The following is a 19,239-nucleotide window of genomic DNA, read 5'->3' on the forward strand; positions in this document are numbered from 1 at the left end:
CGATCAGGGGAAAGGCTCCCCCAGAGATTTTTTTTTTTTCTTCTCAGCTTTTCATTCCTATTTTTTTTTTTTTAAAGGCATCGGCAACTCCAGGGCTCGGGCGAGCCTAATGCCCTTTGATGGGGATTGAATTCATTATCTCCAATAACACAATTGTGCTTGGCCAACGAAAAGAGCAAAGCAGGGCTCTATACTGCCCGAGGGGCCCGGCCGGGTGGGGTGGGCGGCGGGGCGGCGGAGGCGCGCTCCTGAGACCCGCTCAGAGGCGCGGTCTCGGCCGGCCGGGCCCAGGCTGGCCTCCCCCAGGCCCGCCCGGACGCTGCAGGATGGGTGACGCCGCCCGCCGAGGCAGCGCGGGGGCGGGGGGGGGCGGGGCAGCTCTCTAGTTCAATTTATTTTTCCTGACTCCCTTTGCAACCATTCCCCGAGGGCGGCCCCGCGGGCTGGGTGTTTACTCTTTCCTCCCGGCCTCCAGCTGCGAAGCAGTCCCTGGACCCCAGGCACGCGGGCTACAAAGGCCGCCCTGCGCCCCAGTGAGCGCGAAGGGCTTGCAACATCCCCGTCGCACCGCCCAAACTCGGTGCCCAGGGCTCGGAGCCAGCTTTATTCGCACCCCCGCGCTGATAAACGGGGCTTTAAATCGCCCCTGCTCGGGTGCCCCGTCTGCTTTCACGCCACGCATCGGCTCTGATCGCAGAACGGCGCTCCGGGAACCTGCGCCTGGACGACGGGGGCGCCACTTCCCGCATCCGAGCGCGGGCTCCGGGCTCCTGGCGTGCTGTGCCGCCCCCCTCGCTTCCGGCCGGGCGGACGCTGCCCGGGACTGCTACCTCCACGTGAGCGCCTCCTCCCGGGTTGCACTGCCTTCTTGTCCCTTTCAGCTACCTGCAGCCCCTGCTTCTTGGTTCTCCTGAGAGTACAGAGGTTAAAACAGGGGCTAAAGCAGGCACTATCACGTGCCTTGACCGTGTGTGTGTGTGTGTGTGAGAGAGAGAGAGAGAGAGAGAGAGAGAGAGAGAGAGAGAGAACGCGCCTAAGAATCATAATCGAAGATTTCTCAACAGCTTGGTGTCTAAAATATGAGTTTAAATCATTTTATTATTGGGCATACTTCCTACACTACCCTATTTTCCTCCTCACCCATTACTGAAGAAAGTATATATTGCAGCATTATTTCAGTGAGATAAAGAATTTAAACTAATAACAGAATTTAAAGTTTTGTTTGTTTGTTTGTTTTTTTCAAGAACACGTATGGAATGCTCTAGATTAGTAACCGTGGATTAGGATTAGTCTTTCGTTCCTTAACAATTGTCCTGACTATCTCAATCTTCAAGCTTCAGGGAATTAGAGCTGGCACAAGTATACTATAGGAGATTCGATGTGTGTGTGTGGGGGGGGGGGGAAGGGGGGTTGTACACAATTAGATATGCTGACTTAGAGGAGCATCCACAAGAACTTCAGGTCCACAAAACTGTCTCTTCAAAGTGAGAAAGCAATAAATTAAGTGATCTGCTGATTTAAGGTAAACCAAGGAAAATATTTTAGATTTATGACTTTTAGCTGGGGATTTTCTTATCATGAGAAATAGGAAATTAGTTATTTAATTCCCTTCAGCCTTAAGTATATTTACAAATTTACAAAATTTATCAATTTAGTCCATGTAACTCTGACTACTTCCTTCTACTTTTAGGACTAGGCACTTGGGGAAGGAGGAGGAGAAAAAATTTCATATAAATGAGATTAAAGAGAAGACTTCAGTTCTTTCTCTTTTCCTTCCCCCCCCCTTTTTTTTGTCTTATAGAAGGACAGCATCCTGAATATAACTTACATTAAAGCATTATATTTATTTTTGTGAGGTCTGCATGTTTTTCACTGACATTGAAAAAGATGTAAAATATTTACCTTGCAGATATTCTGAGTCTCTAATAAAGAACCCTATGGGTAATGCTATTCTTGCTTGAATTATTAAACTCCAAATACTTATTACGAGTTATCAAAGAATGAGTAACTTCTCAACTGGACACTTTTTTTTTTTTTTTTTTTTACCTTATTAAAGAATAGATAGGCTGGAATCTTGGGGACCAGTACATTTACAGGGTCGTGTTACTTCAGCTGTCTTTTATAACATCTCTTTTGTAACATTGAGTAGAGGTTAAAACTTTGTCTTCACTTGTGACACACAGTTGTACACCTGGTGGGCTGCTGTGCTTCCTTTGGCTGTTCATTATCACTTGTTTATAAATACTAGAGAAAAGCATTTATACAGGGTAAAAATGTCAGTAATATGGATTTTAAAGATGAAGAATTTGAATAAGAGTTTATTTATTTATTTGTGCCTACAGCACCTGGTCTTCCTAGGTGGTCTCCCATCCAAATATTAACCAGGCCAGACCTTCCTTAGCTTCCAAGATCAGACAGGATCTGGCATCTGGCATGTTCAGGGTAGCATGGCTATAGACTTAAATAAGAGTTTAACACAATATGTATGGTCAAAATAAGTTATATGTAGGGATAGCTATTTTGGAATTAATTTTTTGATGTTTTGAAGACTTCAGAGTAACCACATTCTGGCTCAGTGTAAACACCATTCCATGAATAACAATATGTTCAAAACAACCACCAAAAAAAGATTTGATTCTGACATATATCCAGCAGACCACAGAAGCAACAGGACAGTTCTGTGGTTTATCACATAAACAATTTTTCTAGTGCCAGAGCACACATAAAGGATTATGTGACTTTTGATGAGCAGGGCTCCATAGGATGAATGAATTGCTAAACAAAAGATACCACAATTTTCATGTAGTTGTCTTTGGCCATGAAACAAAATTAAGAGGGCGGAAGTGTAAAACATTTCAGTAGAAATGAGAGTTCTGTGCTATTTAAAGTGCAACTCCTTGTGCCTTGAGATTAACTGAATCATGGGACAATAGAACATGGTGATGGAAAACACTTACTTATATTTTTTAGTCCACTCACTTGCAAGATTACTCCCCTCAAAGTTTTCCCAAGCCAAGTCCAGAATAGATTTAAATGTCAAAAACTGAAGGACTCCCACTTTTTGAGCTTATCAATATAATGGAGAAGCACTGTATTCATGGTGTAAAACATTTTGTCAGTGGAATATTTTCTCTGATATTTATGTAAAATCTACTTACATTTTAAATATGCTCTTTGAGAATCCATTTTTATTAGGTCTCAAATCCACCTCAGATACCTGAATACCTGTTCCCATATTTATTTAGCCAATCTATACACATTTACTTTCTTTCATTCCCACCTAAGATGGACCCAGATAAAGTGCCCCAAGTGGAAAAACACCTTTAACATGTACAAACATTTGGCTTTATGTTTTTAATACTTTATGTTTTTAATAAAGTTAAACCTCAATAATTTTATTATCGAAATTACAGCAGCATTATAAAGAGGAGACAGTCCACTTGTGAAATGTCACCCAAATGCTAGGTCATGCAGCCTTGTCACCTTTTAAATGTGACTATGGTAAGAAGTCAAAGGACTTTCTCTTTTTAAAATACGGCAAGTTCCTAAATTATAAGAACAGAATCTAGAAACCAATGTGGGTTTGGTTCATTTAAAAGAAATACTGTTCCTCATACTAGAGAGAGTTTAGAGTATTTGCTAACTTGTGTCTCACAGATTTACATGTAGCCTCTCAGGAATATATTATGTTGGAGTTTTATATAATAAAGAGACCAAGGAAGTTCATTAAAAACATCTAAAGAAAAATTAAACTTTTAAATTTCAATTCCAGAGATGCAGAGGCTGGGGCTTCAAAGCTGAATTGTGATTGGAAGTCTCAGACTCAAAACTGGACTCTGGGCCCTCAAGGACTCACCCCTTTCTGTGTAACGACCACTGGACCATGCTATACCCAGAACAACACTCCAGACTACACCCATTTCTGAAGTTACAACATCTCGACTGAGTCAGGCAATTAGAGGAAATGCTTAAGAATCTGATAAATAATTCACTTTGGAAGTATAATTATGGTAGGAACAGATTGTGAGTTAAGTAGGGAGAACAAATGACAAATGATCTTTACTGCATTCCACTCACCTATCTCATCTTATAAAATAGAATAAGAAAGGGGAAATTAAAATTGGAATCAAAATAAAAGGTGATAAGGCCTCTGATGACTCAAAGAGTAACATAAAGAAGTTGTGTAATAATATTATGGTCTCTAAAAATGCAACGAAAACAAAATTGCAAAGATACCAGCTTCTAATAGGTTGGTGGTTAGATTCTGAGATGAGCAAGTTCTGCCCAGTTCTTGTTTTATGTGGTATAACAAGTGAAAGTGTTGGGTTTTATTCAAATTTCTGAATGAGCACAACTTTAAATAAAGTGAAGTCTGCATTTTTTTTTCCAGGACATATTTTAAAGTCTTACATTCACTTAAATTTGTTACCAGATGATACTGTTTGTCGAATAAGCTGGGATTTTAATAATAAGTATAAATTACCTTTAGTAGAGTAAAGCACAGCCCTTTTTATTTTAGCCTTAGCTTCAGCAACAGAAGGGGTGGTTTAGTAGCCAGCGTTCAATCTGAAAAGTAAAAAATGTACAACATAGATCCTTCTCAACTATATTCACCCCTTAAAAATGGATTTATTATTTTATCATGAGGAGTAATTAACAATGATTACCATGCTGTGACTTTTTTTTTTTTTTTTTTTTTTTTTTTTTAGTGTTTTTAACTCAGGGAATAAACTTGTTTTCAAGAGAAACAAGAAAATAGAAATTGCCTGGAATTGTAAGGGATAAAAGGACGAGGGAGAAAGAGAGAGGGAGGGAGAAGTACCGCAACAGAAATAGCAGCAAGTATTGGTTCTCATATAGACTAGCAGACTGAGGGAGTGAGGGAATGAGAGATGGGATAGAAGCAAATTAATGGCTGGAGAGAGCTAGACAGAGTGTGCTGAGGAAGGGGCAGGCGTGAAAAGATTTGGTGTCGTCATAGCAACGCGCTCAGCCCTGCTCCCCCTGAAGCCCATTCAGCCCTGAGCTGCCGGAACACGTTTTTAATTAAAGCGTATAAAAGTTGTTTTGTAAGGACTTCTCCTCATCCGATAGATTTCAAAATGGTTAATCAGGCTTCATCTCCTTTTGATGCTCACGAGAGCATGGGCTACTCTGTGCACAGAAACTGCTGCTGCTGCCGCCTCTGAGTGAGTTATCTCAATCACACCTAATATCGGGAATGAGTGAGGCATCTAGTTATTTAGATACATATAAACAGAAAATTCAAGTGGATTGGAGGATGGGCGTTTTTGTTACTGTAAATGGAAATGTTAATGGTAATTTTCTTTGCTCTAAAACTATGAAAATCATCCTTCTGGATGGTTATTGTTTCTGGTGGATATTCTATTACATTTGAAAATAGTGAGTTCCCCCCCCCCCCTTTGGGAGATACAGTTCAAAAACCAAAATAAAAGTTTCAAATTATTTGTATCAAATAATATTTAATCTAGCATGAGCATCCCAAGAAAAGGGTTTGTTTGTACACTCACATAAAAAGATGGCAACCTGTTCCTTTTTTTTAGAGAATACAAGGGCTCTCACTCCTAAATCCTCCATGAATTCACAATATACAGCGACGATTGCATTTTCTTCTTTAATAAGTGACTTAGTAGAAAACAGCATCTTTTGCTGATTCACTAAACAATCTGTTAGCAGATGACTCACATCTTCTCCAGGCTCTTTCATCTCCCTTCCTCCTTAATCTTGGCAGATGATCTTGCTTCTAACTTCCCTGAAAAGTAAAAGAAAAAAAAGAGATGATTTTACCTGTCATCCAGCCCTTCATCTACCCTCATTCTAAGTCAACGTTTCTATACTTGTACCAATACCTCCTCTGTTAAGTCTAGGAGGACAAACATAACCTCCTCTCCAGGACAAACATATCTATTGAAGTTCTTGATCCCAGACTCTTTTTCTCTTCTGTTTTTCACTGCTTTACTAGCATCTTTACTGTTTCTATTTCCAATGGCTCCTTCTCTTCAGCTTTAAACACATAATGGTAATCCCTATTTTTTTGGAGGGAGGCGGGGTGAAGGGACTTCCTCAATTGGTTTTGCAAAATCTTCTGGTTAAATTCTCTTGCTCTCCTTTTCACTGCCAAACTTTTAAATGAGTGATCTTCACTCATCCACAGTCTCTATTTCTCCACAGCCTTGCAATCTGATCTGTGGCCCCTTAAATGTCTTTGATCGGTAGTGATGCCTTGATTCTATCATGCTTTTACTCCATCCCCGCCCCCTCCACCCCCGCATCTCAAATAGTCTTAACAGCTCTAAGTATTCTTTGCAGTATTGAACACTCTCCCATCAATGATTCCTTGATACTAGCCCATCCTCAATCTCTACCTCCTCTTGGCTGCTTCTCTGTCTCCATAACTGTCTGTTCTGTCTATTCTAACCTTTGCTATAGGTCCCCAAGGCTAAGTCCATGGCCTAGAGAGATCAAAGACAGCCCTGCACATTTGGAAACTGGCTTGACACTTCCAGCAAGGCTATGGTGTTTGTAAGATTTGGTCTGGCACTCACGGCTTAGGCCTAGGAGTTCTCCTGTCAAACATAAACAATGTTACTGAACTCCGGCCACTCTATAACCATGGAGAAGTGAGACAAAAAGACCACTTTGTAATTTTGTCTAAGCACAGATAAAAACGAAGTCACTGCAAACCACAAAAATAGCAAATATTCCCCCATCCCAGCTGTTGCTTCTTTACAAATTATGTCCTTAGCTGTGTTCTAGTCTTCCTTCCTAGATAAGATTTCTTAAGATGCCCAATTATAGAATTACCCCCACAGCATTTAGGTCAAAGTCCCAGGTCTCTTGAACCCTCCCCCATATGATTTAACACAAGCTCAATCCTATAAGTCCTTTCTAATGCCCTCTTACTGAAATGCCACATAGTTCCCTGTGGTGTGTGGTCTCCCTTATTTGCAACAAGCAATTAGTCTAACTTGTTCACCTATAGGTATGTCTCTGATGGTCTTTCATTAGAAGACATCGATAGGCCCTTTGTTCTTTTGTTTCATGGCTTGAGCTATCATGCACCAAGCTAAAAGTTAATCCCTGTCCTCCAATCAAAACTTCCATCTTATCTGCTTAAAAGGTATTTCCATGAATATGAAATACATTTAAATTACAGCAATATATTTCTCTCAGTAACAAGGCATGCCTCCTGACTTGCATGTTTTTCTCATTCTCTTTATCACTCAGTCTTGAAAAGTTATAGTCATCATTGATCTATTTCTCCTATTGCCCATACATCTGTAATTAATTAATATATCCTAGCAATAGCCCAATTACCCCAACCTTTTCTTCCTTGACATTTGGAAGGTCACAGTTTTAGTCCGTACTGTCCGCTATCTGTTGAAATAGCCTCAAGAATCTCATTGGCCAATTCTTGCCTTTATACCATTTCTAGCCTAATACTACTCAACAAAACGTTCAGTGAACACAAATAAGTGCTAACTTCTTGCAGCCAGAGTTTTCACAAAGGCTAAATTAGGAATTATATATGAATAAATCATACTAATTGCCCTCCTTATAAAAGATAAATTCACTGCCTCGCACACGTATTGGGGAAAGCAAAAAGGCCTTGATCACTAAGGATTATGTTTCATGTGTTGGGATCTGTTCTTTAAGAAATACAAAGTAAGATGCATTTAAAAGATTCGAGATTAGATGGAAATTGGAGCATGCCTTGTGAAGCATGGTTTATACTGGGGATGTTTGGCCAAAGAATGAAAATTTCTGTTACATTGGAGGATACTAGTTATTTCAAGCATGTGTTAGAGAAATTAGATTATTTATTGTGGCGGAATTAGGGCAAGAAGGTAGAAATTTGCGAGGATTACAGGTTACCGCTCAGTATAAAGACATTTGTAACATGGTTATAAATAGAGTAAGCTACCTCAGGAAATAGTGAGCTTATCAACATTGAACATTCAAGTGCAGACTAGATGACCACTTAGGTAAACATTTCCCTCAAGTTTATGCTTTATTTAAACAGTCAATATCCATTTATCTTATCTCATAATTTGCCCTTTCTGGTGCTCTCATTCTTTCCTATAGTGATTCCATCTGTGTTACTTTCCATTTGCTTAATCAACTCCTTTTAGGATTTTTTTTTAGTGAAGTCCTGTTTTATGATACTAGTCTCTATCTCTCTCTCTCTCTCTCTCTCTTTCTCTCTCTCTCTGCCCCTCACCCAGGCATTTAATTCTAGGTTTTGCATTTTTTTTTTACTTTCAGCATTTAAAGATGCTATTTCATTTTGATTTCTGTTTCTCTGAGAAGTCTTATAGTTTTTGAAATTAGTATCTTGAAATTAATATCTATTTTGAAATTAATTTTTTGAAATTAATATCTTTTTATTCTTTTTCAAAATTAATATCTATTTTGAAATTATTTTGAAATTACTATTTTGAAATTAATATCTTTTTTTTCTTTTTTTTTTTTTGAAGTTTCTGCTGACAATTCCAATATCTAGGTTATCTTTGGGTCTGTTTCTATTGACTATTTTATCTTTTCATGTGGGTTATTTTTCTTTCTCTTTAATGTCTTTTTAAAAAATTCAATGCCAGATATTATGTATAAAAGAACAGTAGAAACTGAGGTTCAAGTCCAAAATTCACTCTCTTACTCATATTTTATGGTTTGGCATATATTTGAGATCATGTTAAGGTAGTATTTAATTTATTTTTCTGTAAATTTTGGTTGATTAGTCAATAAAGATTATTAGGTTATATATTGTAATTCTAGAAGAGTTGAATATCTTGGTGCTATTTAATCTAGCATTTTTGTTTTACCTAAAGGGCAGAAAACCACAGATTAACATCATCATGAAGAACGAAGCTTCACACTTAAAATACAGATCATTATACTGGATTCATACAAGAGTTTACACTGTTTTGGTTAGATAATGTCCTTAGCAGAGGCATCTCAGAGAAATGCAAGTCGGACAAATGCATATTTGATTCAAATTAATATAGTAGTTGAACAATATGTAGAAAATAAGTACAGTAATACATGAATCTAGGTCAATCAAAAAACTTCCTTGAAAATGGATTTTAAGCTGGGTTCTAGATAGCTGGAGTTACAGTAAACTGTGCTAGTTGAAGTGAAGAGGTAGAATGTTCTAGAGGCGAGGGACATTTTAAGCTAAAGATTGTTGGCAAATAATTAGAAGATTAGGGAATAAATGGAACTGCTTTAGTATTAAACAGTTTTATAATGTCTAAAGAAAAAGGAAAGATTTAAAAAGGAATGTAATCTGAATTTATATTCAAAGCTAAGTCATGTAGGATGGGTTGAATGAAGAAAGTGACTAGAGTTGAGTGATGCTTTTAAGATGGATGTTGCAGTATGGTCACCAGCTAAGTGAGGTAGTAATGGAGGTAAAAAGGAAGGATTTGATTAATACTATAACTTGTGGAATCTTTTAGTGAAATGGATGGAGCTGAAGACAGGGAAGAGTTTAAGAGAATAAATACAACAAAATCAAATGCTATGTATTTTTAAATGCCATTTTAAGACAGTTAAGTTGAGGAAGTGACAAATCATATTCTTGTAGATGATATTAGGAGGGAATTTCTGGCAGGGAGGATAAAAGATTTGGGTGCTATCTTTATCTCATTGAATTTCAGGAGATGAATCTCCATTTGTGATTAATTTATTCATTAATGTAATCAACACATTTGTTGAACAATTACTGTATAATACTTATAGAGCTATATTAGACAATTTTTGATTTCAAAGAATTTATAGTCTGATAGGAGTGATGAGATAGTTATTTAATTGTGGAGGGAAAAAACCAGAAAATGGCGATTTTAGTTCCTGGCTCATAGTAGGTGCTCAATAAAAGTTTGTTGAATGAATTAGAATAAACGAGTAAATGAAAAGTACAGAGAAGCACATATAAATACTAAGAGTTGACAAAAAAAGTTAGATACGGGAAGATCAAAAAAGGCTTTTATAGGGAATAAGATTACTAAGTGAGACTGTAAATGTCAGATAGTCTCAGTATGACATTTCAGGGAGGGGGGCGATTCCAGGTAAAGGTAACAGTGTCAGGAAGTGGAAGCCAGGACATTCATGGTACCTAGAAGGAAAGATGAAGCTGAAGCATGATTGAGGAGGCTACAGAAAAATAAAGCCAAGAAAGTAGACTGGAACAAATTTTAGAGAGCCCTGAATGCTCTAAGGAATTCAGAGTTTATTCATTAGGTCATATTTAGCATTCGAAAGATAAGGTATGGCTAATAAAATATTTGAATCACTTGAAGATGTATGGCTAGAGGTATAATAATTATGAGAAAGATGGAAGAGAGGAAGGAAAGAGAAAATTTTATCGGGGTATACTTAGCAACTGAGACTTGAAGCTCCAGAATAGAAAAGAAGAATAGAAGAATTCGAGATCAAAGACATTTATTCTGCAAAGTGTAGGTATAACCCTCCTTCAAATGCCGAGGCTCTTGCTGGAAGGATTCATGTCATTGAACTTGGAGAAGTGAAATGCAATTCATTCATTAACCATTTACAAAAAATCTATTACTATCATTAGACTCAATCGTGCTTTGCAATGTGATATTCCTTATTAAATCTTTTCAGAGGTAGCAAGTAAAAAAGAGTTAGAAGACAATTTCCCAGGAAAGGTAGTCTATATTCACTATCTCTACTTCTACATTTTTCATTCACTTGTCAATTCACTACACTCTGGATTTTGCCTCTCATTACAGCAGAAACTGTTCTCATTAAAGTCACCATGGACTCCTTAATTGCTGATCCTAATGGCACTTAGCTCAAACACCATACCCTCTGGGAAGCCTTCTTTAATCTCAAAGAAAGGGCAAGATGCCCTTTCACCTGTTCTGCCAAAGCTTTCTTGAGACTTCCTCTATTATAGAACCTATCATACCATATCATAATTATTTACAGTTCTGTCATTCCTTCTGGACTATGACTGTCACGAGGGTAGAAACAGTCATATTCAATTTTGTGTCCCAGCACCCAGTATGGTGTTGTCTGAGTTATTGACAATTACAAACAATAAAACCTCTTCTATTATCTCTTTCAATTCTCTCATCTAGATATACTTTTAATAAAATATTGAAGACTTCCAAATATAACCAGATTAGAAATATTTCCTCCGAGGACATTACTATCACCTTTACTTAACTATAAATTATTATGTCATTAAGTGACTAATACATTAATAAGGCTTAGATGTTTTACAACTGAGTCCTTTGTCCCCTAACCCCCACACATCACCACAGTCTGTTATCCACACTTCTTGTGGCTCTACCATATTGTTATTTCATTGGGTAAGGACTATTTGATTCAACTAAATATTTTCAAGTCTCTACTTTGCTCAGTATATTCTAGTTAGTGTTGAAGATTTGAATATAAATAAAAATTAAGAAAAATAAATACCTTCCATAAAATTTATTACATAATTTGCTTTTTCTAATATCATTTAACAGTTTTGTATAGTAATATAGCTCCCAGTCAATAAAGATGCTCAGTATTTTATTATTCTAGTTGTTTTACCACATCTTACATCTTTAAAATTTAATACATGAAGACCACTATTGTCTACATTTTTATAAACACATACATTTAACCTCTTGTATCTAATTTTGAAAATACTTTGAGATTTACTAAAATCAATACATGTGATAGTTTGGAATTATCTTTGGTTCTTTCTCTCCCTTTTGCTCCTTTACTTCGGTTTTTGCAAAATGTTTCTTCCTATCATCTACAAAGTTCACACTTTTCATTCTTTTTTTTGATTCTGGTTAATATCTGACTTTTCAATTTTATACTTAACTTTCGCTTTTCTCATTACCTTGTTCATCTATTATTTTGACCATTTAACTCCCGTGAAAGATCTTCTTATGGCTATCTTTCGGTAGGACCATGAAGGGATGATATAACTACGTAGGCATCTACGTGTTTCATGAAGACGGTCACCCAAAATCATCTTTGGAAAAATTTGGGGGCAGCATTTAGTAAGGAAAGCAATATAGGGCTGTTTTCTTTTAAGGAGGTTTGTATCAAATTAGTATCTAATTCAGTGCGAAGTCCAAGAGAACCAAGAAATTGAGTTCAAAAGGTAAATTAAGGTATTCCAATTGTCAACTCATTACTGCTCCATGTGAATTTACAACTTCCATGAAAACACAATACATATTATGAATTTAAATAATGAAAATATATAATCAAGTGTTAACAAGTGATAGAGACTAAGTTTCAATGATTTTCATATGCAGATTGGTTTGGGTAGAACCAATAAATGTAGACGAAGAGGCTGATATTACTTGTGATAAATGTCCTAATGTCCTAAATGTATTATGTATACATTCCATAGTTCTAAAAAACACATTTATCAAACTAACTTTAACACTATAGTTTAAATAAAATATATATGTGATAATGAAATATATGACCAAAGGAATATATTCATGTTTTGCTATAATTTTATTTTTGCTAAGAATTTTTCAATTTAATAATGCTGAAAATAGTTATTTTGTGTAGAGGAATTGAGTACATGTCTATTCAGAAATCATGTTCATATATCTTTTAAAAAATAAATGAATATCTAAGCTTATATTCAAATTTAGTTCATGATTTTTTCCCTTAATGTAACAAAAGTCAGTGAAGAAAAACTATTTCAATAATTACGTTTGTTGTTAGCTGCTATTAAAGAAACTTTAAGCATTCATATAAGCAGTACTTTTTAAAATGTCAACTTAAAAATTGTTTTTGGACATACTTTCCTTGATGCTTATAAGCAACAGGTCTGCTATGATGGGGTTTTGCTTTTGCTTTTAAAAAGAGATTGTTTGTGCATTTATGGATTTATATACATTAAAAACATTTTAAAGACTGCAACAGACTGAAGCAAAACGGAGGTTGAAAATTAGTCTTTCAAATATACCTCATCTCTATTCCTAATGTAAACTTTTCTTTCTTCTAATTATTCTTTACTTCTAATAAAGTATAAACTGTGCATATATGACAATGTTTGCTAGTAAGAGAATCTTAGTGAAGATTTTCAAGAAATACAATTTTTAGATAATAAAACATTCTTTACAATGTACCATTTGTTAAAACAACAAAATGAACAATAAGATATAGGAGTATGAACTATCTATCCATTTATTTGATTTGAAAGATATCAGAATTAATATATTACATAAAACTATCTTTAAAAGCAAAACATAATTGTTTGCCACGATTATTTTAATATATTTCATTTCCAAGGTAAATTTTAGACTCAGGAAAGCAAGGTGTGGAATGGGAAGAGTTAAAGAACACGAAGCAACAGTAACCCCATTTAGATAAGGGGATAGATGGGTGGAGCAAGGGAACAATGCACTAAAGTGCTTTTCTTTCACAGATCTTGGTTCAAATTAAGGTTAAATTCCACAGGAGGATGTGTTTTCCCCATATGGAGTCTTAAAGGACATGCCTTTGTTTCCAGCTTCCCAGAGAAGATATATGTTAACACAAACAAAGCATTTCATAATAAATTTAACTTTTATAGAGTGACTAATGCCCTGTGGAGATAAGGTAGACTCTTACTCACCTGTGTTTAATCCAGGCTGAAGGAATTATGCCAAGGGCGCACTGACAAAACTTTATTTCTTTGGAGAGGATGGCAGTAACTTGGTAAGGAGAAGAAAAGGTCTTCGTTTTAAAAGTCCCATTGGAATGACTCTCCCTTCTTCACTGTGAACACATTTTAGCATTTATGTACTTTGGAAGGACAAAGAGGTGAGGTAAGCCTGCCAAAATTTGAACCTGTGTTTCTGGGAACCTGTTAGTAGGTCAACTATTATGAATGTATGAGAAACTACAATGAAGCAGTGGATACTAGAAATTTGGGAGTTGGACTACCAATAGCTTTAGTAAAGCCTGCATAGTGTTTCTTCTAGATCTCAACCGAGGTGACCTGATGCCACAGAGGATCACTATTATCAATCAAATCCAGCTTTGGAGGATAGTAGGGGTTGGAGGTGGAACAGCATAGAAAGAGATCTTTTCCCCTAGAAATATTTACTCTTACAGTTAACAGATAGAAAAATATATTTTAAAAATTTACTTAGAGTCTTGTTAACAGTAATTTAGTAACCTATCTCTTCTTTTTAAGAAAAATAATTTATGTAAATAATGCTTCCCTCTTTCCATTTCTTTTATCTTAATATTATTCTTTATAAACTATAGGCCTAATTCTTAAGTTCTTATTCTTGCACAATGTCCCTGAATTGGTGGCTAGGTAATTCACTCCTTGAACATACACAACTCTTTTGCATGTGCAAATCTCACTGACTTCAACTGAAGATGTAAAAATTAACCCTGTGGCAGGTGAAGGAATTCCTTTTTGAGAAAGGGAAACAAAAACCTGTTTGCGTCAATCACATATCCGACTATACAGATATATAGTTTAATTTATTTTTTATATTAATGAATTCTTCCTTGAAGAAAGGAAATAAGAAATCTATTTAAAATTCAAATATAATAGAATAGCATTCTCCCCTCCTCTACTCACTAAAAAAGGAGACACTGACATAGAAGAAATTTGATTTTAAGTTTATGAGAATTTTTGAAACATCTCTTTAGTGTATCAACCTGTAAGTCCCTAATATTGATTCTAGACAAAGTATCATCATTTATTTCAAGCTACTCATTTCTTTATATTTCCAATTTCCTGTGTTCCTTATGTTCTGCATTAAATTAAAAAAAAAAAAAAAAACCTGTCCATTTATCTTTACATGTCAGTGACTAACAGAAGAAAACTTTTCTGACCCTAGACGGCTAGATAAGAATAATGAGATTTCTCAGGCCATGTAATATCAAATCCAAGATTCAGAAATTATTAACTATTCAGAGAGGAACACCACAAGGGGGCAGGTGAATCCAGGCAAGGTCCTAAGTGAGAGGGTCTCAGCACTGGGAATTCTGGTCTAAGGAGGGGAAAGATGAAATGAAAATTAGAAACAACTTTACAGATAATATTTCTTCATGAACGTGAGCCTTAGGTTTGGATCATCCAAGTGAAATTTTATTTAGATTATATCCAAAGACATTAAATACAATATACCAAGAAAATAGATGAAAGAAACCAAACCAATGTAGTCACACATTGGAAGTATTTACTGTATTTACAAAGGCCAATAGTATCGTTTTATGAGGAAAAGAGAGTGTAGCTGAGAAAGAATCCAAAATTCACTACAGTATAATTAGGGTATGCTTTGAAAATAAATTACGACCGGATAGGCAAAGTCGCAAATAATTAAAAAGATATATGAGAAGACACCTTTGCTTCATAACCAACAATGTCATAACAGAAGCATAAACTTTGAACAATAGAGTTATAACAGTTTCCTCCCCGGCTCTCCCCCCACACACGGTCCCCAGACACACACAAAAAAATCGAGAAATTAAATTCAGTCATTTCAGGAAAGATGAAAGCTACTGTTTAAAAAGGTTATTTAAAGAGTCTGCTGTGACTTTCACTAGAAATTAAACCTAGCCTATCAATAAAAGGTAAAAATTGATATTTAAAAATTAGTTCTCCTAAACGAGTATTTTAAAAAAGACCCCAGACATCCTTGTGAACATGTCAGTGACAATATCTTCAATGGCCAACATGCACCCACCCTTTATGCGAAGCAGCCAGGATTAATTCCATTTGGTAAAGCTGGAAATCATCACCGGCCTTCCTTTTATACCTCACTAAGGAAACATTTAATTATTTGATATGGGTATATAGCTTATTATTTTTTCTTCTATGGATTAATAAAATAAAATGCACTGACTATTATAGTATAATACAGTATAATATAGTATATTCAGTATAAAATAGTACAATAAAATAGTGTAATATATAATATAATATAATAGCTATACAAGTTTTGCCTCTTACCAGTAGTTTTTGTTTTGTTTCTAATAATAATTTAAAATAAGCTTTTAAGTAGCTTCTCTTATTTATGATAAAATAACTTCTTATATAGGCCCCTATGAAAATTTTCTATAGTAACAGTATAGAAATCACTTCTTTTATTATAAACTATTGCTTAATGAGGTCACTTTCTAATAGACTTTAGAGCAAGTTAGGTTTTAGAACTTGTGGCACCAAATTGAGTAATTTTTCTGTTGTACCACGACATACTTTGGTTTCATGGTACCATAAAACTTAACACTAGCCAAACTATTAAGCCTATTTTTAAAGCAAACCTCTGGAATCAAATGTAAATGCCCATTCTTAAGTCATCTTAACAAAGTCCATTTTTCTCAATTCACTCATTCTTCTTTTGATGTGTACATATACATAATTTACATCATACACATAAACTCGTACACATGTATACATACATACATACATACATACATACATACATACATGATGCAATCCATCATTGATATTTGAGGTTATTCTTTCTCTTCTTTTCAGTCTGTAAATTTCCTTTCTCTTCTTTGTCTTTCTTCATTCCAAGTATTTGCAGAGCCCTCAGAAGTTTTCCTATCTAAAGGACATGGAGGCAGCTTCTGTGATGCTTGAAATGATAATGCTTTGATTTTTCAGTGTGAAAAGTCGGATGGCTTTTAAAAGCTGACTAGTCCATGGCTATTTGCACATAGTAGACATTCAATAAATATTTGTTGATTTGATTTATTCTAGGGTAAAGTACTGGGTAACAACTCTTTTTTTCTTCACTGATGTGCTATGGTTGAGCCTGTGTACAAATGCATTTATGGGTAAATATTAATGGTCATGGTCATTGAAGGTGTGTTAGAGAAAAAAGATCTAGATCTGCAGAGTGCCAGGAATAGTAATGATTGAGAGTATGTTTAATAAAATACTCTAAGTAGTTATAAAATAATAGATGACAGACTGCATAAAATAGGGTCAAGCAAGAGCATTCTACTAAATTATTTGGAAACAAAGTGGCTGCCCCATAGCTTTTGAACCAATTACATATTAAAGGCCTAAAATTTTGATTCAATATACTGAGGTAAAGGGCTTTTACATTTAAAAAATATAGGGATAATATTTTGGTTATAAAATTTAGTAAGCATGTATAAGCCACATAATATTTCTTTTGGTATATTTTCCCATGAGTTAGTCACAAAAGTATTTATGTATGTTTTATTGAGAATTGAGAGGCCTTGAACATAGAATATGAGAATTTCTCCCAAATTTCAAGTAATGTGTAACTTTTAAGGAGTTAAACTCTGAACTTCTATCATTTAAGAGAACATAGATTTATTTCCTTTTCTGGTCACTAACAGTAAAACCTGTTTCTGAGCTTACAACAAGTTAAGTTTGGGCTCAAGGCAATTTACAACAGCTAGGTTTATGATAAAATCTGTCAAAACATTAACCATGATGGCACAAATTTCAGCTCTTAACAGAAACAGATAGGGAAGCAGATAGAAATAGGTACACATATATACTTCTAGCTCTGAAAAGTCCGCTTATGTCACATTATGAAAGTTTTTCTTTTGTTTTCATTTTACCCAAATGTGAAAGTTCTATAAGGTGACTATAGAGTTTTAATTAACTGGTTTCAAAAGGATGGGAGATCGTAGGATTAAAGATACAATTCTAAGTAAAAAATTACGAGCTAAGAAAACTTCAAATGTTCAAGACAAAAGCTAAGACTCTGTCGCATTTTGATTTCCTGTCTGATGAATTTCAAGAACAATTAAGTCAACATAGGTCGTGTCTTAACCGTTTTGGTACTTTAAGACAAAGGTGATTCATTTGGCCATCTGCCAGTATTTAGGTGCTATTCATTAAGATGATATTAATTTAAGCAATGCTGGTATTTTTAGTTTCCTGTTGCTCATTGAGTAAAGAAGCTGTATTGTCTAGAAAATTACAAACACAATACTGTTATCAAAAGTAAATCACTCTGCTGGCAATTAATTATAAACAAAATAGTTAGGAGATATATGCTAGAAACAGTTTCAGAGAAGGACATACTATTTTGAAAAATGTAATTTGATTAGACACAGCCAGGACAGATTTATAAGAAGAAACTATTATTTAAGGAACTTAAGGATTTTTTGTGTGTTAATGTCATGGTCATAAGTAAAATGATGTGCATATTCTATGCTTGAATGTTTCAAAAGCTTTTGCTACACCTGACCTATTTATTAAAGAATGGTATGCATTTTTTAAGCTTTATGATCTTCATTCCATAAGTTACATGATAAAAATGGGTGGAAAGTAAAGTGGAGATGAGATAAAATTAGTAACTAGATATTAATTTGTGAAAATTAATATCTTGTAGCTTGGTGGGTAATGTTTATGTACCTATTATTTTTTTATCTCAAGTATTCTAGGAATTGAAACACTAATATATAACCAGAAAGTTAAATCTCAAGAATGTTTATTAAGATAATCAAAACTCAGAAAATGTTACTTTTAGGAAATGAAGAATCACTAAATTTGAAATTACGATTGCAGCAATATCAGAAGGCATCTAAACACACCACATTGGTACATTGGTTTATATGTTGCTTGCCTTTTCTGAATTTTGCCTTCTCTTACCTTTTTGTCTGAGTTTTGACACAGTTCCAGAAAGCAATTTAGTTATTATCTTTGTTCCATAAACTTTTTTTTTTTTTTTAGGTGAGGCAACCCTTGGTTGACCTCACAGATTGCAAGGACCTCGTCAGTTTACAATCCCAAATACACACACACACACACACACACATACATACATACATATAGACATATATATTTACGCCCACAGCACCTGGTCTTCCTAGTAACTGGTCTCCCATCCGAGTACTAACCAGGCCCAACACTGCTTAACTTCTGAGATTAGACAGGTTCCGGCTTGTTCAGGCTGTAGACTGTCCCATAAAGATTTAAATGGTCCATTTTGTGATCTGGAAATTTTGTGTAAAATTTCCAAGACAACGAACGGAACCACGTCTTCAGTTTATGGTAGAGAGAAATCTCAAAATTTAAACTGTATGGGACCAAAATTTAACAGCTACACAAGAAATTGTGATTAAAAAACCAAACCTAACCAAATCAAAACAAACAAAAAAAAAAAACAATCAAAAACACAAAAATCTTCACTTCAAATTGATTATGGTTACTAGTAAAAGTCTTCAGGTAAGCTCAATGTTTCACCCGGAAATGTGTCAGGTGTTAGATAATTTCACATGCTAGAGTATTTT

At 35.2% G+C, this 19,239-nt stretch overlaps 1 long non-coding RNA gene across 2 annotated transcripts; it reads right to left on the reverse strand.

Moving 5' to 3' along the window:
* Positions 1-3,479: 3,479 nt before the first annotated feature.
* On the reverse strand, positions 3,480-18,697 carry LOC107507505. 2 transcript variants are annotated; one of them, XR_004950063.1, is made up of 4 exons: positions 16,442-18,697; positions 13,625-13,767; positions 5,532-5,773; positions 3,480-4,566 (listed from the first exon to the last, which is right to left on the reverse strand). It is a non-coding gene; the product is annotated as an uncharacterized LOC107507505 (long non-coding RNA). The 2 variants fall into 2 exon arrangements; XR_001596174.2 differs by lacking the exon at positions 3,480-4,566 and having other exon boundaries at positions 5,478-5,773.
* Between the last annotated feature and the right edge of the window lie 542 nt (positions 18,698-19,239).

This window comes from Rousettus aegyptiacus, unplaced genomic scaffold (assembly GCF_014176215.1).
Source record: "Rousettus aegyptiacus isolate mRouAeg1 unplaced genomic scaffold, mRouAeg1.p scaffold_m13_p_3, whole genome shotgun sequence".
Taxonomy (NCBI): Eukaryota; Metazoa; Chordata; class Mammalia; order Chiroptera; family Pteropodidae; genus Rousettus; species Rousettus aegyptiacus.